At 40.8% G+C, this 19,000-nt stretch overlaps 1 protein-coding gene across 2 annotated transcripts in view; it reads left to right on the top strand.

Moving 5' to 3' along the window:
* LOC100691491 (GTPase IMAP family member 7) overlaps positions 1 to 19,000 on the top strand; it is a 44,009-nt gene that overhangs the window by 14,307 nt on the left and 10,702 nt on the right. The gene's annotated exons all lie outside the window — the stretch shown is intronic.

Raw genomic sequence — 19,000 nt, forward strand, 5'->3', positions numbered from 1 at the left:
AGTGCAGTGGGTAGTAAGGGCGGTAAAGCGGAGGATTGGCACTTCACTAACTCCCCCCAGAGACATTTATACCGGTAGACTTCAGCGGAAAGCCAGTATCTTCATCAAGGACCCCTCGCAGCCTGGACACTCACTTTACTCTTGTTATTGTGCATTACATACAGTCCCTGTGTAGGTACCTCTTAAACATTTTTAAATCTTTATTTTATCTTATTCTCTTACCCTAAGAATCTGAATTTAAAACTTAAATGCTGCCACCAGAGAGATGCCAAACTGTGTTTCATTGTTCTGGTAACAGTGACAATAAAGATCTGTCTTATCTTATCTTATCTTATCCTATCTTATCTTATCAATACAACAATATACATGTACTAATGCTATCTATGTACAAAATACAAAACAGGAAAGGAGACATTACAAATGATCATGTGCAATTACAGTAAAGTGAGATGTTGTGCAATTGATATTGAATACCAGGTTCAAGTTATGGTCAGGATATTGTGGACAAGACAAGATGAAGACATGTGCACGATGTAAAATGTGCAAATATAACATAATGTGTTCAGTAATCATGTGACTGAGGTGTGGAAATAAACATATTGTTCCAAGGTATAGTTTATAGTGCATTTGTGACAGTTTGTCTTGTTATTATTGAGTCATTTGTAAAGTGTTTATGTTTATCAGTCCTTTGGTGGTAGTGAGCTGAGGGCTCTGACTGCTTGGGGTAAAAAGCTTTTGCAGTGTCTGGTGGAAATTGTCCTTCACACATCTCTTTAGTCTTCTGAACATTTAGAGACAGGTTGTTGTTCTGGCACCAGTCCACCAGGTTGTACCTCCTCTTTGTGTCTAGACTCATCGTTGTTGGTAATGAGACCCACCACTGTTGTGTCATCTGCAAACTTGATGATGTGATTTGGGCTGTATTGTGTAGTACAGTCATGCAGGGTGGACAGCAGTAGACTAAACACACAGCCCTGCGCTGGGCCTGTGCTCTGTCTGAGGACTTTGGAAGTGTTGTTTCCTATGATGACAGACTGAGGCCTGTCAGTTATGAAGTCCAAGATCCAATTGCAGAAGGTGGTGTTTATTCCCAATAGGTCCAACTTCTTTACCAGCTTCTGAGAAATGACTGTGTTAAATGCTGAGCTGAAGTCAATAAACAGCATTTTGACATAAGGGTCCCTATGGACTAAGTAAAGCGCTATACAAATACAGGCCATTTACCATTTTTGTCGAGATGGGAGAGAGAACGGTAAAGAGCAGATGAGATGGCATCATTTTTCGGGCAGTTTGGGCGGTAAACAAATAGTAGCGGGTCCAGATTCTGTGGAAGCTGAGTTTTCATGTGCCTCAATACCAGCCTCTCAAAGCACTTTGTAATCATGGGCATACGTGCCACCGGCCGATAGTCATTGAGGCACAGTAGACTTCTTTGGGACTGGGATGATTTTTGTGATTTTGAGGCATGCAGGTGAGCTCAGTGATGTATTTAAGATGTCCGTGAAGATGCCTGCAAGCTGGTCAGCACAGGGATATTGTCAGGTCCTTCAGCCTTTTGTGGATTTACCCTGTGAAGTGTCTTCCTGATGTATGCTGTGGACAGACAGAGTACTTGGTTGTTGGGGGAGGCGGGCATCTTCCTTGCTGGTGTTGAGAATAGATTCCATAATATACATCAGAGTTAAAGAGAATATAGTTTGGGATTGATTGTAATATTACAATATGGCCGTTAATGGGTGTAAGAAGGCCTGGAATGGGAACAAAGAACTGGGGTGCAGGGCAGGAACAATCAACCCCCACTCCCAGGCCAGGAAGCTAGAGTTACTGAGGGTGAGGGGCAGACAAAGGGCAAACGGACACTACCTTAAAAGGAGATGGGGGTCAGGGTGTCAGCACGCTTGGCCACTGTACTAGTGTATTTCCATTGTGGGGGTGTTTACTGTAGGAGGGAGGAGACCAGAGGTTATAACTGTAACTGTTGTGTGGAGTTCTTGAGATCAGCCTTTAGCATAGGACTGCATGGGAATGCAGTGTGCTGATCTCCAGATGCATCTGTAAGAATAATGGGAAATAAAAGGATTGTGTAAAACATGGAAACATCTCAGCGTGATCTCTACCAGGACCAAAAGAATCGCAGAGACCGACGTTGTCTCAACACTGGCTCTTTGTTCTCTGCCTCAAAATGTGCAAAGATGCCATTCAGTTTATCTGGCAAGGAGGGATCACTGCTGCATGCCGCAGGTGTTGTCATGTAGCCCGTGATTGTTTGAATACCCTGCCAAATGCACCTAGTGTCCTTTGAACTTGTGAAATGTGTGTTGATCTTTTCTGATGATAGGTCTGCTTTGGCTGTAGTATAGGTGTCCCTATTGTTGGACTTAATGGCAAAGTCTTTGATTTTCATCAGGTTGCGTAGTTTTGCAGAAAACCAGAGTTTGTGTTTTGCATGGGTGATGACGATCTTGCACACAGTGACATCCTCATTGCACTTGCTGATGTAGCTGAGGTTGTGGACTCATCAAGGTCAAAGGTATCTGTATTTGTAGCAGCTTCTCTAAACATATTCCAGTCTGTGCAGGAAGAAGAACATGGAGAGAGTTAGAATAGAGTGAGAAAAAGGCAAATCATCACAGTGCAAAAGAAGTCTACTGCGTCCTGCCTAAAAGACTACCCCCTCTGGCCATGTTCTCACCTCTCACAAGGCTGATCTGATCGGTTTGTTGATGGGTCTGTAGACTGGGGTGAGTGAAGTATAGAGATGTGGTCCTATTGTCCAATGTGGGAGAGGAGTGAAGCCTTGTATGCATGTGTCAAGAGATTTATTCTAAAGACACTTCTTCAGCTAAGAGTCTAAGGGTAGAAACACACACTGACGCTGTGTTTTTCACTTGTATACAAGGGCGGTCACAGAACGCTCACACCAGAGTGGGGGCCCTGTGATGCGCGCTCTGTTCTTGCACTTGTCTTTATTTATATGCAAAAATAATACAACAGTGAATACGTCTATTCATAGGCAGAGGAAAGTTAGTGCGTAGGGAGTGAAGATAAGAGTGGTTTAGGTGTATGCATGTGTGTTGTGGGATACAGAAAGACGCGGCCTCTCTTCTTGTTAGGGAGCGCAGATAAAAGTATCCAGCTCTCCTCTTCCTGCTTGTTCAGCTATTATCGCTGTGAGAAAGAATTTATAAAACAGTCTTGTAGTGGACAACAGTCTAAGTCATCAAAAGGTCAACATACAGTATTCTATCATATGCAAACTTATATCATTAAAAGCTTATACTGACTACTAAGTACAATTTTCTATTGACATTCCCTCCTGTTGTCAGTATAACTTTGAAGTGAGATATCAGTATGTAACATCTTGTTGTACATTTTCTGTCACATCATCATTAATCACACAAAGTCTTCATGTTCCAACAGGTCGGAGTCATCATCATCATCATTTGTCACAGCTATGTATGCAGCAACAGTGGAAACAATTATACGGTTAATCATGAGTTTTAGACATGGCAGGATACATGTTACAAAGACACAAAATAAAAGTAAAAATACAAAAAGGGATAAATAGAATAAATAAGAATAAGAATACAAAGGAATTGCAAGTATTTCAAGTATTTCAAGTATTGAAGTCTATTGCACCGTTGGTTTTTAACAAAAAGTATTGCACAGTGAAAAGGCAGTAGTAGTCTTTTTAGCAGTCACTTGTATTATTTACATAGTCCTGATTTTGGGCCTGCTGGATCTGTCTCAAGGCGTTCAGGGCATCAGTCATGTTTGATGAGTGTACATTGTCTGATGTGTGTGTGTGTCATTTCTCACTCAATCAACAAGTGCACGTCTGTTCAGGTGTGTGTTTCTCTTCATTCTGAGTCAGTGTGTGTAGATGTATGTTTGTGTATGTTGGTGTGTTTATCACTTTCCTGTTCTGGTGTTTTGAGTAAACCACGGCCTGAAGCGTGCCCTGGGGTCCTGCCCTCCTCCTTTTCAGTCCGGTTGCGACCATTGCTGCTGCTGCTGCTGCTCAAAGTTCAGTCTGTCCTGGTTTTGGCCCCAATTGGGGCAGTCCTTTCTTCTTCTGTGTTTTGTCCATTCTGAGGTGCCTTTTGACCTCAGTTGCTCCTCCTGTCTCTGGCACGCCCTTTCTTCTGCTGCCCGATCATCCGTGTTGGTCCATCACTGTCCTGCACAGTGTTAAATGCAAAGTTATCAAGGTCAGCATTCTTTTGCTCGGCCTTACTTTTCATTCGGGCTTAATGGGCATCTCGTCACAGCTCTGTCAGCTGAAGCTGTCTGGAAATCTCCCCCGTGTAGTGAAACGGGCCTTAGATTTAACGTTCTCCGTCTCTGCTGCATGAGATCGCTTTCCTGTAGCACTGTTGACATTTTTAGATTGTTGTTATGGGTCCAGCTGCTGCAGCATTTGGTCAGGGTTAGAGATGGTAGAGGGGAGAGCAGGAGTCCAGGTCAGCGTCGGCTTTCAGGGCCGGCAAAGCAGCCTGTAATTAAACATAAAGAGAAAAAAACAAAAACAAAACAAAAACAGACGAACAGGAAGATGATGTTGTTTTGGCTGTGTTATTCAGAGAGGGGAGAAACACCGGGCCAGGCCCTGTGTCAGCCTTCTCTCCCCCCCTTTTTTTTTTTCCTCACAATATAATCAACTCATAACCCACCAAGCTGACAGGACAACACAGGTACATGTTAAAATTCATAAGATCACGTTTAAAGGCACAAAAAAAAGGAATTTTCCTTCCTTCAGTAATTACTTGTATGATTCAATCAGCAGAAAACGCCTCACAATTTGACTCTTAACCACTAAATTTGTTGTTTCATCACTGGTTGGTCATACCAGTCTCTTTCTTTTTGAAGTTGTTGTCCTGCAACCCAGAGAGTGTATTTGTTAGTAGTGGATAAACTTCAGCATTTGATAACAAAACTATTAAGTTTTCCCTGTTTTAACACTAATGAGATATATAGGCGCATGTATAGTGTGTGCTCTAGTGTAAGCTGTTCTTCATTGCATGTATGTGTGTTAGTACGCTTGCATGCAGGGCCTCTGGGACTGTCTCACCCAAAAGAGCATTTTCTCAACAGTTGCCTTTCTCTCGCGTGTGTTAAGAAAGGCAAATGTGCTTGAAGCAGTTGTGAGATTATTATGCTGTTATATATTACATTATACCTATAATCAAAATGAGTGAATCATGATACTGCTGTAGGCCACATCATACTTCTGAGTTAAAAGAATGTGAAAATCATTAGATCTATTAGATAGGTTTGTATTATCCTATACTGCTGATTTATTGTGAGTGAGTTACACTGTTTCATGACATTTCATACTGCCGAGTTATGAAAAGAATATTGTATTCAGAGAGTAGGGGCCTCTCTCTCTTTTTTTCCTCTTTGTGATAGTAAAAAGAACAGAGCACATGCCACGGGAGCGTCACCCCCACCCTTGGTGGAAGCAGAAAAACAGGGAGCCAAGGTCATAACTCAGGCTCACTAAGAGTTAGAAAGAATATGAATGCTTAGTTTGTGGCTGTGGCGCATTTTGTATGGCTTCTTTTCTTTGTTTAGTAGCTTTCTGCCTTCACCTGAGGGTGTGCCCTAAGCATGTGACTTCAGGTCTCCATAATTGGAGTTTATTTATATGTTGCAGTATTAGCCTGCTTCAACACTTAAGCAAAACATCACTCTTTGTTTTATTATTATTATTATTATTGTTATAAATTCTCCTTTCTCAAAAACAGAAAATTAAATTGTAGTTGTTCTTTGCTGAGAAACACAAAACCTATAAATTCTCCTTTCTCAAAACAAAAAACAGACAACCCAGCTCTCAGCTGGCTCTGGACTTATCATCATCAAGGACGCATGGTGAGAGCTACTTCAGAAGTTACAGTAGTCATCACTCAAGCAACATTTCAAAAAAGAAAAGAAACAAAAAACAAAACTCAGCACACTACACAGAGAACAACAACAAGACACAACTGAAGATGTTGTTCTTGTTTGTTCTCCCTGAATTTTAGAATAAAGTTATTACATCTGCATTAGTAAATCATATGCCTAATCATTATGTGCCACTGTGATCCACAAGTATGATCACAAATGTATTCAGTTTTCAACCCAACAAAACAAAAAACAAAACAAAACAAAAAACAAGTTACCAATGGCTTGAACGCTTTACACACGAGTCAGGATGCAAAAAGGCTGCTGCCAAAGACAAATCAGAAGCGTGAGGGAAAAAGAAAAAAAAAAAAAAAAAAAACTGAGCCCACAGACAGCTTCATGTTTGAGCTTTAATAGCTGTTTCCCTCCCCCTGATGTGTTCTTATGCAGCTCCTGCTCTAAAAAATGTGTAACCTGCTCATCAGCTTAGCAGTGACCACATATTTAATTCAGCTTCTCAATTGTGTAGCTTTAGCTGTTGTATACAGGGTTTTTAGTTGTTAATATAGGTGTGCTCTATATTTCAGCAATGTCTCATCTAGGATGACAGGTTTTCGAGCAGGTCAAGTGCCTCTATGCACTTAAGTAGTTTACATATTTTCTTTATTTTCTTCATTTCATATGTCATTATACTGAATTTGAGCAAACCTTAAGCTTGATGCAGACTACTTTTAACAATTATCCACCTCACATCATAGCTGACTGAGGTGCCTCTTCATATTGATATTATGTTATTATTAATGTTATTATCTTTTTATATAACAGCAACAGTATATTACAATATTTTATTTATATTTTATTTGTGTCCACCAAGGGCTGAGGGTGAGCTGCAGTCTCACCCCTTCCCAAGCTGGAGACATTTTCCTTTTCACACACTTTCCTTGGCTGAACAATGACACAACCTTAATATACCTTATGCATCTCTCTATTTCATTTAATATGTGTTTGTGTGAGCTATGCATTTTCTTTCGTTCTATTCAGTCTGGGCATGGTCTTCATCCTAACTATGTTTCATTGTTCATACCAGTTTACAGGTTGTTATCCTTGCTTTTATCAACTTGAATACATTACAGTTGTTTTATTTAACTTTATTCCTCTTGCATTTATATGCATTCAGTTGGGTCTGTTTCCAGCCCTTTTTAAACTTATACTTAGATCTCTAATTTTTTACTTGGTGAGGGATTATTATGTTCTTCCTAGTCTGAACTGTTCTCTTCACCTGAGCTACTATCCTGTTCTGAGTCACTGTCTTCTTTGTTTCTTACAGTCACGTACAAAATGTCCCTCTTTTCCACACTTCCAGCATGTAGTACTAAAGTCACTGTTTGGTGTGTGTCTAAACCTGTCTCTACCCCCTGCTCCTGCCCTACGCATTCCTCTCCCTCTCTTTTGGCCTCTGAAACCTCCCCTGTAGCCTCCACTGAAAGCTGTGAGAACAGTGTCAGCGTCGAGGGCAAAAACTGAGACCTTCTCTTTCTTTTTCACCATTGTCTGTGCATGGTTAACATATTGAAACGCCTCATCTGCTGTGCCCGTATCTTGCGTTACCCAATTCTTTTCTACATGAGACCTAATGGGTGGTAGTAATCCTTTGATGAAAGTGCGTTCAAATAGATTTTTATTTTCCTCTTTCTTTTTCTTATTTTCAGTTCTCCTTTCAGCTTCAGTTTCCCATGCTTGGAAAAGTTTATATTCTTCTTCACGTTTTAATTTCTTCTTTGGGTCTTTTGTTAATGTAATTTCTTGTTTCAGGGCAGCTCTCAGCTGGGTAACAGCTGAGGGATCGCATTTCCCTTCCCAGCTGCGGTTTTTAGCTTTTTGTGGATTTCTCCACCTATTTGCACTTATTCTACCTGCTCCGGTTTGCTGTTTTTCTAACCATTCCTCATCAGGTGTTAATTTTGCTTGTTTATTCCCCATTTTCAAAGATTTTGCTGGGCCGTCACTGGCACGCTTGACTCCAGAGTGGTTTACTGATACGGCCTTCTACTTCACTTCTAAAAAATGAAGCGGTATCAGTTTTACGAGACGAAACTCAACCGTTCTCTTTTGTCACCAGTACTTGAGCCTCAAGCAAAGAAAACAAATAAAATAGAAGTAGTTCAGCAGCGTATTGTGCTGTAAAATCAACTTACTTCTACAGACATACACACATAGACATTTGCGCGCTAATTTGTTACGAAGTATTTAACGGTTACCTCTAAAACCGGTCTAAACACAGTTCCTTTTGGCGAACTTAAACCTAATTTGTTACGAAGTATTTGACGGTTACCTCTAAAACCGGTCTAAACACAGTTCCTTTTGGCGAACTTAAACCTATTTGAATTCCTTTGTCTCAACGTGTTTTAATTTGCCTAAACGTATTTTAATTTGTCACGAAGTAATTTTGGCTACCTCTAAAACCAGTCTAAACACAGTTCCTTTTGGCGAACTTAAACCTAATTTGTTACGAAGTATTTGACGGTTACCTCTAAAACCGGTCTAAACACAGTTCCTTTTGGCGAACTTAAACCTATTTGAATTCCTTTGTCTCAACGTGTTTTAATTTGCCTAAACGTATTTTAATTTGTCACGAAGTAATTTTGGCTACCTCTAAAACCAGTCTAAACTTAGTTCTTTTTGGCGAACTTAAACCTAATTTATCACGTTTCTTTAAACCTTTGCGGCCGTTTTATATATCAAAAATAGTGTTTCTCACCCTCAGACGTCTCACTGGTGCTTCGGATCATCAGACTGAATCCCACCGCCGTGGACCAGACCGGCCCGGACTCAAACGTCCCGGGTCCTCCTTGTCTAAGAGGGCTGTGCACAGTCTTCGGTGCTGGCTCCACGGCGTCAGGAATCAGTGCTGGATCCTGGAACAGAGTCACAGATAATAGTTCTGATGTTTCTGATCCGGCTCGAAGGACCAAAATAAATGTCAAGAGATTTATTCTAAAGACACTTCTTCAGCTAAGAGTCTAAGGGTAGAAACACACACAGACGCTGTGTTTTTCACTTGTATACAAGGGCGGTCACAGAACGCTCACACCAGAGTGGGGGCCCTGTGATGCGCGCTCTGTTCTTGCACTTGTCTTTATTTATATGCGAAAATAATACAACAGTGAATACGTCTATTCATAGGCAGAGGAAAGTTAGTGCGTAGGGAGTGAAGATAAGAGTGGTTTAGGTGTATGCATGTGTGTTGTGGGATACAGAAGGACGCAGCCTCTCTTCTTGTTAGGGAGCGCAGATAAAAGTATCCAGCTCTCCTCTTCCTGCTTGTTCAGCTATTATCGCTGTGAGAAAGAATTTATAAAACAGTCTTGTAGTGGACAACAGTCTAAGTCATCAAAAGGTCAACATACAGTATTCTATCATATGCAAACTTATATCATTAAAAGCTTATACTGACTACTAAGTACAATTTTCTATTGACAGCATGCATGTTTTTGTAAACAAGGTCTAACATGTTGTCCCCTCTTGTTGCAATCTCAATGTTCTGATGGAATTTGGGTAGAACTGATTTAACTGTGGTGTTATTAAAATCTCAAGCGAAGATGAAGAAGCCGTCAGGTTGGACTGTTTGCAGATCACTAATAATCTCGTAGAGTTCACAAAGTGCTCCACTAGCTTAAGCATTAGCCACCAGTAATTTAGCCAGAAATGACAAAAATTACTCCAAGGTTCCTCACAGTGTTACTGGAGGCCAAGCTAATGCGATCTAGAATAAGATTCTGGCTCGATACCACATTTCTAAGGTTTTCAGGGCCGAGTACGATGACCCCACTTTTATATGAATTTAGAAGCAGAAAATTAGAGGTGATCCAGATCTTTATGTCGTAACGACATTCTTGCAGTTTAACTAATTGGTGGGTGTTATCTGGCAAGACAAAGTTGGGTGGATCGAAAAACAGTACCACATGGAAGCACCTGTTAAGCATCAGAGTGGCTGAGATGAATAGCCACATGGCTTAAATCATGAGCAGGGCACAGAAGGGAATTGGCAAGAATACCACAGAAGAAAAACACCAGCTGCTGGTAGACAGAACAGTCACCTGAGAGTGTAAGGCGAGACTGACAAACCTGTGAACTGCCTGGATTGATTACAAGAAGGCCTATGACTCGATGCCCCCACACATGGATCTTGGAATGCCCAGAATTGTACAAGATCAACAGGACCTTGAGAGCATTTATCAGGAACTCAGTGGGGATGTGGTGTACAACACTAGAGCTCAATTTCAAACCAGCAGCATAAGTCATCAACAAGTGCGAGATCTACCAAGGAGATGCTTAAAAAACCCTTAGTCTTTTTTCTTCAAACGATCCTTCTTTTCTCAAATTCAGTGCACGGCCTAAGTTGTCCATCCCTCTTACTCGCGCCGTCTCACATCCAGCGCACAGAGAAAAGCCACTGTGCCTACTCTCTGGCTCAGCTCCTGAATGCTGCTTACCTTTTTCGAAACTTTGTGCCCGAGACCAACTCCGCCTCCGAGGCGTGCCTAACTTCGCCTGCTGCCAATCACATATCAAATAGGCGGCTTCCGCGGCACCCCGGTTAGCCAATCAGATACAGGTCCGTTTTACCTTCTCTGCTATAGGTTCACTGGCTGGCTTTCACTCAGGATAAATAATTTAACATATAGGCCTAAATGTAACTCCTATTTTCTACCAGGAAAAAAAAAAAAAAGACTTTTCTCTCTTTTTCTTAAAACAACATGTACGCCAGACCTGACCCTGCTCGCTCAGACCCCTGTAACCAGCTACAGAGCTTCCGCGACGCCAGCGCAGCTCACACGAATGCATCTTTCTAGGGTTCAGCCAACACCCGCTAACCCTATGCAAGACAGATTCCGTCTCAGCTCCGGCGGATTTTGGGGTTATGCCTTCAACCTCACAGAGAGTGAAATCTATTTCTATCAACTAAAAGCAAGTGACAGTTTTGGCCCGCTAACACCTCGGATTGCCTTTACTTCGTCTGACAGGGGTGTTTTGAGCCTCATTGCGACGCCTGAAGTGCAGAAGAGCCTGCGGGAAACGAGCTTGCAACAACCGCGAACCAGGGATCAACAACAACTGGCGTCGCTTTCCCTATGTGCATATCAGTCGGTAGGTGTTAATCTTCCTCTCTAACTACATTTTTGCATTTTCCTTTTGACCGTTCTGTCAATCCTTTCATTTCAAAAAAAATATCACAATGGTTTGTAACACGTACAATACACCATCCGTCAATCCATTAGCTCCTGCTTATCCTTTTTTCAGGGTGGCGGGGGGCGCTGGAGCCTATCCCATGTACAATACACTTTAAAAATATATATAAGCTCGACTTTAAATCCCGTAAAAGTTTATACATTACATGTCTACATCACCTATCATGGCCTCATCAGGTATCTCATATCATCTTGTTATTATTATGTTATGCTTCTTTGATATTTTGCTAGTTTGCGTGTTTTAAAACTCTTTTTGTTTTTCTTTATATTTTTAGCCCATCACAGGACCCCTTAGTAAGCTTTACAGGATAAGTTTTCAGTTCACTTTTGTCAGAAAACTTCAAAGTATGAGAAGTTACAGCACAGTTTCTCCAAATGTGTGCTTCTTTTTCAGTCAGTGTGCTTTTAGAGCGTCTACATTAGCTCATGTAGTAAAAGTACAATCAGTAAGTGTACTTTAACATTTGAGATTCCGAGCAACTCTTGCTTAGATCATGTGAACTATTTCATGAACCTTTTTTTGTATAATGCATCAAACCTTGTTCAGATCAGTTTATTTTCAATTTATTTCAACTAATCTAAAAGTGATGTTGCTTCAGCAATCTCAAATACGAATTATTCTGGGAATTTTTATGGTCAAACTATGTGATTATCCAAATGTGTTTGTGTGTGTGTGTGTGTGTGTGTGTGTGTGTGTGTGTGTGTGGAGTGAAATGACCTTCTTCTTATGATGTTGTTGTGACCATGAATCATTCAGGATTAACCACACAAATTTCCAAAAGTTGAATCTGTTCATCTGGACGTAGCTACGTCCAGATGAACAGATTCAACTTTTGGAGATTTACTTTCCTGGATGATTGAGAATGCATCAAGACGAAAACCACACAAATTGTTTCGATAGCAGAAACAGTCTGTCTTATAGTTTCTCAGACATTACCGCTAGTTTTACAAACACAGTCTTCTTCAGGTCTGTTTATGTAGCTTTTATGAAACTGATTTTCCATAGTACAAGTAGCATTTAATTTTTCTTTGCTCTCCAGTATAAATGCAAGCATTTTCAGTCTTTATTGAAACTCTCACAATGTAACACTCAATGCCAAAAACAGGGTTGATCTATGTTTCTATGAACCCAGCTTCATATCGCAACAGCTCTGAAAATCCCCCCTTTTTTAAAGTAATGCAGGACAGGATCTCTGTTACTCTCCGTGTCTCTAAAAAACCCAACGAAACTGGCAATCACCACTAGGTTTGATGCATTATACAAAAAAAAAAAGGTTCATGAAATAGTTCACATGATCTAAGCAAGAAATGCTCGGAATCTCAAATGTTAAAGTACACTTACTGATTGTACTTTTACTACATGAGCTAATGTAGATGCTCTAAAAGCACGGTGACTGAAAAAGAAGCACACATTTGGAGAAACTGTGCTGTAACTTCTCATACTGTGACGTTTTCTGACAAAAGTGAATTGAAAATTTCTGCTGTACAGCTTAGGGGTCCAGTGATAGGCCATGTGCAATTACACAAAAGAACAAGTTAAATTTCACCATAACACTGACTGGAGAAAAGCCAGTTTGGGATTCTAATTGAGATTACCACTGTAATCAGTAAAATCAGTGCTGTGATAGTTAGCTTAAGATCAAAACCTGATTTAAAACACAGTCTAAAATCAACATTCTTGCCCCTGAAAATAGGTCAGGATGGCCGAAAAATGTACTTTAAAATGAGATTTTCTTTTTGTTTCATTGGAACAGTAAAGTACCATAACAAAGAAATGAGTACACCTTTGTAGATATCACTGATATGGAGTTTTTCATGTTTTACATAAAGAAGTAGGGCTGCTAGTTTCCTAGTGCCATTTTCTCATTTAAACCATGGTGACTTAAAAGTTTAGCAGCAAGACACTTGTTTCCTTTGTTCCATCAAACATTTCTTTCAGCCATCTGTGTTTATCAGAGCGACATGTGACAAATATTTTACTGAATCACCAGAAAGTACACAAATACAAGATTAAATTATTTATTTATTTATTTATCAAAGATACATAATTACACATTGATACAATGAACAAGGTGTCTATAAAAATTACACATGGTGTAAGAAAAACATTATAACATACAAATCATTGTTTTATGATACTCTGACATAGTTTTAAAAGCATAAGAATAAAAGATTTAAAAAATCATGTTCTTTGATGTTCACATTACATGTATCACATTTTTTAAAGCATAACGTAGGGAGCAGAGTGTTCACAAAAACAGTTTTATGATTAGTTTTTCCACAGTGCTTGTATGCCTCTTGCAAAACTATGTACTTTTCACCACAAGACACAATACCTCACGATTATCTAAGACCAGCCATGAAATGTCCGTCGCTTCATTACAATCATTTGTCCCCGCTGCTGCCCTCAGATCCAGTCTTCCGTACTGGGGGTAAAATGGCTTTTTTGGTAAATAATATCTCAAATATCTCAAAAAGCGATGTTGGTGAGGGGACCAGAAACACTGGGTTGCAGAGCAGTTGGTAAGGACTTGTATATTTCAGGAGAGTCTGCAAAAGCTGTTTTCTTCGTGCTCCTGATTGGATATGTGGAGCCCGGCTCTGATATCTCACTGGTGGCAGCTAAAGGTAGGCACGCCTTGGAGGCGGAGTTGGTCTCGAGCACAATCTTTCAAACGAGCCTCACGGCATTTCAGGCAGCCTCAGGCCGGAAACAACATCCGGTCACTCGCGGTCAAAATCCACGCAGAGCTGGTGTTTCGCAGGGATCAGGTTAACACATCTGGCTTAAATCAGAGTGTAAAAATATAAAGAAAAACAAAAAGAGTTTTAAACCACGCAAACTAGCAAAATATCAAAGGAGCATAACATAACAATAACAAGATGATATGAGATACCTGATGAGGCCATGATAGGTGATGTAGACATGTAATGTATAAACTTTTACGGGATTTAAAGTCGAGCTTATATATATTTTTAAAGTGTATTGTACATGGGATAGGCTCCAGCGCCCCCCGCCACCCTGAAAAAAGGATAAGCAGAAGCGAATGGATTGACAGATGGTGTATTGTACGTGTTACAAACCATTGTGATATTTTTTTTGAAATGAAAGGATTGACAGAATGGTCAAAAGGAAAATGCAAAAATGTAGTTAGAGAGGAAGATTAACACCTACCGACTGATATGCACATAGGGAAAGCGACGCCAGTTGTTGTTGATCCCTGGTTCGCGGTTGTTGCAAGCTCGTTTCCCGTAGGCTCTTCTGCACTTCGGGCATAGCGATGAGGCTCAAAACACCCCTGTCAGACGAAGTAAAGGCAATCCGAGGTGTTAGCGGGCCAAAACTGTCACCTGCTTTTAGTTGATAGAAATAGATTTCACTCTCTGTGAGGTTGAAGGCATAACCCCAAAATCCGCCAGAGATGAGACGGAATCTCTCTTGCATAGGGTTAGCGGGTGTTGGCTGAACCCTAGAAAGATGCATTCGTGTGAGTAGCTGGTTACAGGGGTCTGAGCGAGCAGGGTCAGGTGTGGCACACATGTTGTTTTAAGAAAAAGAGAGAAAAGTCTTTTTTTTCTGGTAGAAAATAAGAGTTACATTTAGGCCTATATGTTAAATTATTTATCCTGAGTGAAAGCCAGCCAGTGAACCTGTCGCAGAGAAGGTAAAACGGACCTGTATCCGATTGGCTAATCGGGGTCCCGCGGAAGCCGCCTATTTGAGTTCTGGCAGCGGGCGAAGTTAGGCACGCCTCGGAGGCGGAGTTGGTCTCGGGCGCAAAGTTTCGAAAGAGGTAAGCAGCATTCAGGAGCTGAGCCAGAGAGTAGGCACAGTGGCTTTTCTCTGTGCGCTGGATGTGAGACGGCGCGAGTAAGAGGGACGGACAACTTAGGCCGTGCACTGAATTTGAGAAAAGAAGGATCGTTTGAAGAAAAAAGACTAAGGGTTTTTTAAGCATCTCCTTGGTAGATCTCGCACTTATTGATGACTTATGCTGCTGGTTTGAAATTGAGCTCTAGTGTTGTACACCACATCCCCACTGAGTTCCTGATAAATGCTCTCAAGGTCCTGTTGATCTTGTACAATTCTGGGCATATGATTAAAAATAATTAACAACACTTTTTGTAATGATGTTAAAATGAGCCCAACTTTTATTTTCAAACACAACAAAGTATAACAGCCAACATACTGGACACTGTTCTGCTGAATAACAAACAATTATAATCTTCCAATGAAACAAAGTCTCAGATTTAATTATTCTGAAAATAAGTTTAGGCCTACCACAGTTTGTTTTGTACTTACATTACTTATATAATCAAAATAAAATATTTATTGTTCTGTCACAAGTGCAGTCTCTAATTTAAACAACACATTTGTTTTCCATTCCAACACAGGAGCTGGAATGTTGTATTATTTTAAGGATGCTTGTTTCCAGTCCAGGCATTACTGCCTGAATGACTGTCATGGATCGAGGTGATCCAAATGTAGGTGCAGAAGAAAGTCTTTAACTTCCCTTAAGTACAGTGGCAGTGGATGTGGGTTGGAGATGCAATGAGCTTGAACCTGCAGGCGACCATCTTCACTGACCACACCATCTGTGACGGAGGACTCATCTCTCCTGGTGTCCTGCAAGCAAACAATCATATTTTTTGGAACATGAACTTAATTGCTTTCTTAAAACATTTTTTTCTGCATTTGGTATAAAACAGACTCCAATTTAGACGATCTCAGGCTCCCTCCCCACCGGAGAGGTGACATTCAATGTCCCAAATTGTCAGTCTGGATAGCCGTGACCACCACCCAACACACAATAATGTCATGAAAGCATCATTTTAAAAAAGGGCTATGCAAACATGGCCAATAACTTTCATTCTAATGATGTGCAAAATGATTTGGGCACAAAACAAATTTTGCTGTTAGAAAACTTGCAGACTTCACTATATACAGTGTAGACCCTCTAAACTAAGTTTGGGGGATGTGATCTTTCAAGAAATGCAGACCAAACTGTTGTTGTTTGTTTACTTACACAGCATGTCTTGTAGAATGAACTGTGGTCACCAGCAACAGCACAGTGCAGTCATATCTCAAGTCTAATAACAGAAGACAGGAAAAGATCAGTAAAGAAACAACTTCCCCAAACCAAAGCACAAATAAAACAATAAGTAAAACAGGCGGATCTAAAGTATGATTAAAGTTCAGCCTGATTAATATAAATGTCACTGACAGTTGCTAATATATTGGAAAACCAAAACACTTACTGATGTCTTTCTGTCCAACAGCAGGAGTGCTGGTCCCGAGCCTCAAAGACAGTAAGAAGCAAGCAGAGGGAGAAAAAACAGAACATTTTTCAGAAACTGATTGGATCCTTAATGCCTGTACAATCATTGTAACATAGAGTTTGCCTATGTTGTTAAATAAAGGCTAGATTTGACATTAATAGATGCCACAGATGTTCAAAAGCTGCCACAAAGCATGAAAAAAAATGGACGTCTCTGAAAACGTCGGAGCATTTTTGCAAATATGTGATGTCTTGATAAATCGAGCAGATATTTGAAATTTACACAGCTACATTCTCGCCTGAAAATATCTTAAAAGTTTATTTTGTGACCCAGAAAAAGTAATAAGTTTTTCAGCGGCGCTCCTCCGCCATTGCCGCGCTTACAAGTACGCACAGGCTCCGACAACCGTGGCTGACAAATGCGATCCTCCTTTTCCCCAGACTACCCTTTCTGGGTCACAAAATAACCTTTTAAGATATTTTCAGGCGAGAATGTAGCTATGTAATGCTCAAATATCTACTTAATTTATCAAAATATCACATATTTGCAAAAGTGCTTCCACGTTTTCGGAGAGCTCTGTTATCCACACCCCACACCTACCCCACCCCTAACGGCTGCACCTCCCGAAGAATTTTGTCTGGGCTCTTATCTCACTTATTTATTTCAAACAATCAACAGAAAATTTCACAGACATAGTTTTATGTAAGGTTTTTAAGGCTGTGGTGTTAATTTTTAAGTAACATGAGCACAGCGGCAGCAGCAACGCTAGGCTAACACTAACTAGCTAGCAAGATTTTAAACCTGGTGCTAAACTAAGAGAAGCCACAAAATCAGTTTGAATAAGAGTAAACATTTACTCACCAAGTCAGTGTATCAGGTAAAGATCCACAGCAATGACAACAATAATATCTTGAGCTGACGCTTCTCCAGGTTTGATCAACATATTCCATAAAAAATGCACCATGAACATGCGGACTGATCCGAGAGAGAGGAGGACGGTAGTCACGTGGCATTTTCAAAACACATCTTTCATCCTTCCGCACTGAGAAGCAAAACTTCCAGGTTACTTAAAACAACTCAAATAAATTGAGTTTATCAGCGGGTTTTTTTTCTCATAAAAAGTACTGGTAACTTATTTAAATTGAGTTCTAAGAACAAATTGAAAAAAATTGAGTTCAGCCTATTTAATATTTTTAATTAAACACAATATTACATTTTACAGTGAAGGATAGTTTGAAGAAAAAGACTAAGGGTTTTTTAAGGGTTTCCTGTTATCGAAATATAAGAGCTGTGTCCCAAAACGTCGGCTGCATCCTTCGGAGGACCCGGCCTTCGCGGTCTACGTGGGCCGGGTCCTTCGAAGACCGAGAAGGCCGGAAGTGCGAGGCTGTGAAATGGGACGGTCTAGCCTTCAGATCTGCGTCACCGCTGTGTCGGTGGAGTTTAATAAACTCGGCCGTCTGCTCCTTGCTATCTAAAATATAACAGGACACTGGCGTAAATTCTCGACCGTCTCACACTTCTGTTTAATCAGTTTTCTTTTTGACGTTTATTCAGCTGTGTGAAAATCCCGGAGGAACCCACCCGATGGATTAATAAAGTTTTATTTAATCTAATAATCTAATAACTTTGATCTCAGCCAACCCGATTTACTCACGAACAAATAAAACACCGAAATAAGGCAAACAATTACATTTTTAAGTTATCCGAGTGACTTATATATCATGTTTAACCTGAGTAGCGAAAGAGCGGGGGTCTGAAAACGATGACGCCGGGAGTCCGCTGCTCTCGCCGGCTCGAGCGACCATTGAATCCCCCGGTTTGCTATCGAGCGGGTGGGTAACAGACGTCTCCGAAAACGTCGGCGCACTTTTGCAAATATGCGATGTCTTGATAAACCAAGCAGATATTTGAAATTTACACCGCCACTTTCTCGCCTGAAAATATGTTAAAAGTTTATTTTGTGACCCAGAAAGATTAATAAGACTAATTTTAAACCTTAGTAGCGGCCGCCATTGTTGGCAGCTGAAATTTGGCTGGACCGCACTATGAATTCTGGGATATGGTGGGCCACGAAGGACACACCTAACCCATCCTTCAAATTCGGGGAAATGAAGGACGCATTTGTCGGCTGGATTTGAAGGAGTCGACGAATTGGGACAGCCTTCGTCGCCGGGCTGTGACGTAATCGGCCTTCAAATGCGGCCTCCGGAGGATGCAGCCGACGTTTTGGGACACAGCTAAGGTTTTGGGGGGATAGAGTGGGAGTCCCTATCAAGTTATTCTAGGGGTTTTTTGTTGTGCGTTTTGGAAAAAAGACGGAGGGTTTTTCAGGAGGTTTCCCTGCTTGTTTGCCTAGGGGTTTGGTGGGAGCCGCGGTGCGCTGAATTTGAGAAAGAGGGATCGTTTGAAGAAAAAAGACTAAGGATTTTTTAAGGGTTTCCTGTTATTGAATATAAGTTTTGGGAATAGAGGGGTCCCTATCAAGTTATTCTAGGGGGGGTTTGTTTTGTGTTTTGGAGAAAGACGGAGGGTTTTTGCTGGGAGCCGCGGTGAGCTTATGCTTGGGGGATCGCGAGAGTTTTTGG

The sequence above is a fragment of the Oreochromis niloticus genome, linkage group LG3 (genome assembly GCF_001858045.2).
Source record: "Oreochromis niloticus isolate F11D_XX linkage group LG3, O_niloticus_UMD_NMBU, whole genome shotgun sequence".
In the NCBI taxonomy this organism is placed as follows: Eukaryota; Metazoa; Chordata; class Actinopteri; order Cichliformes; family Cichlidae; genus Oreochromis; species Oreochromis niloticus.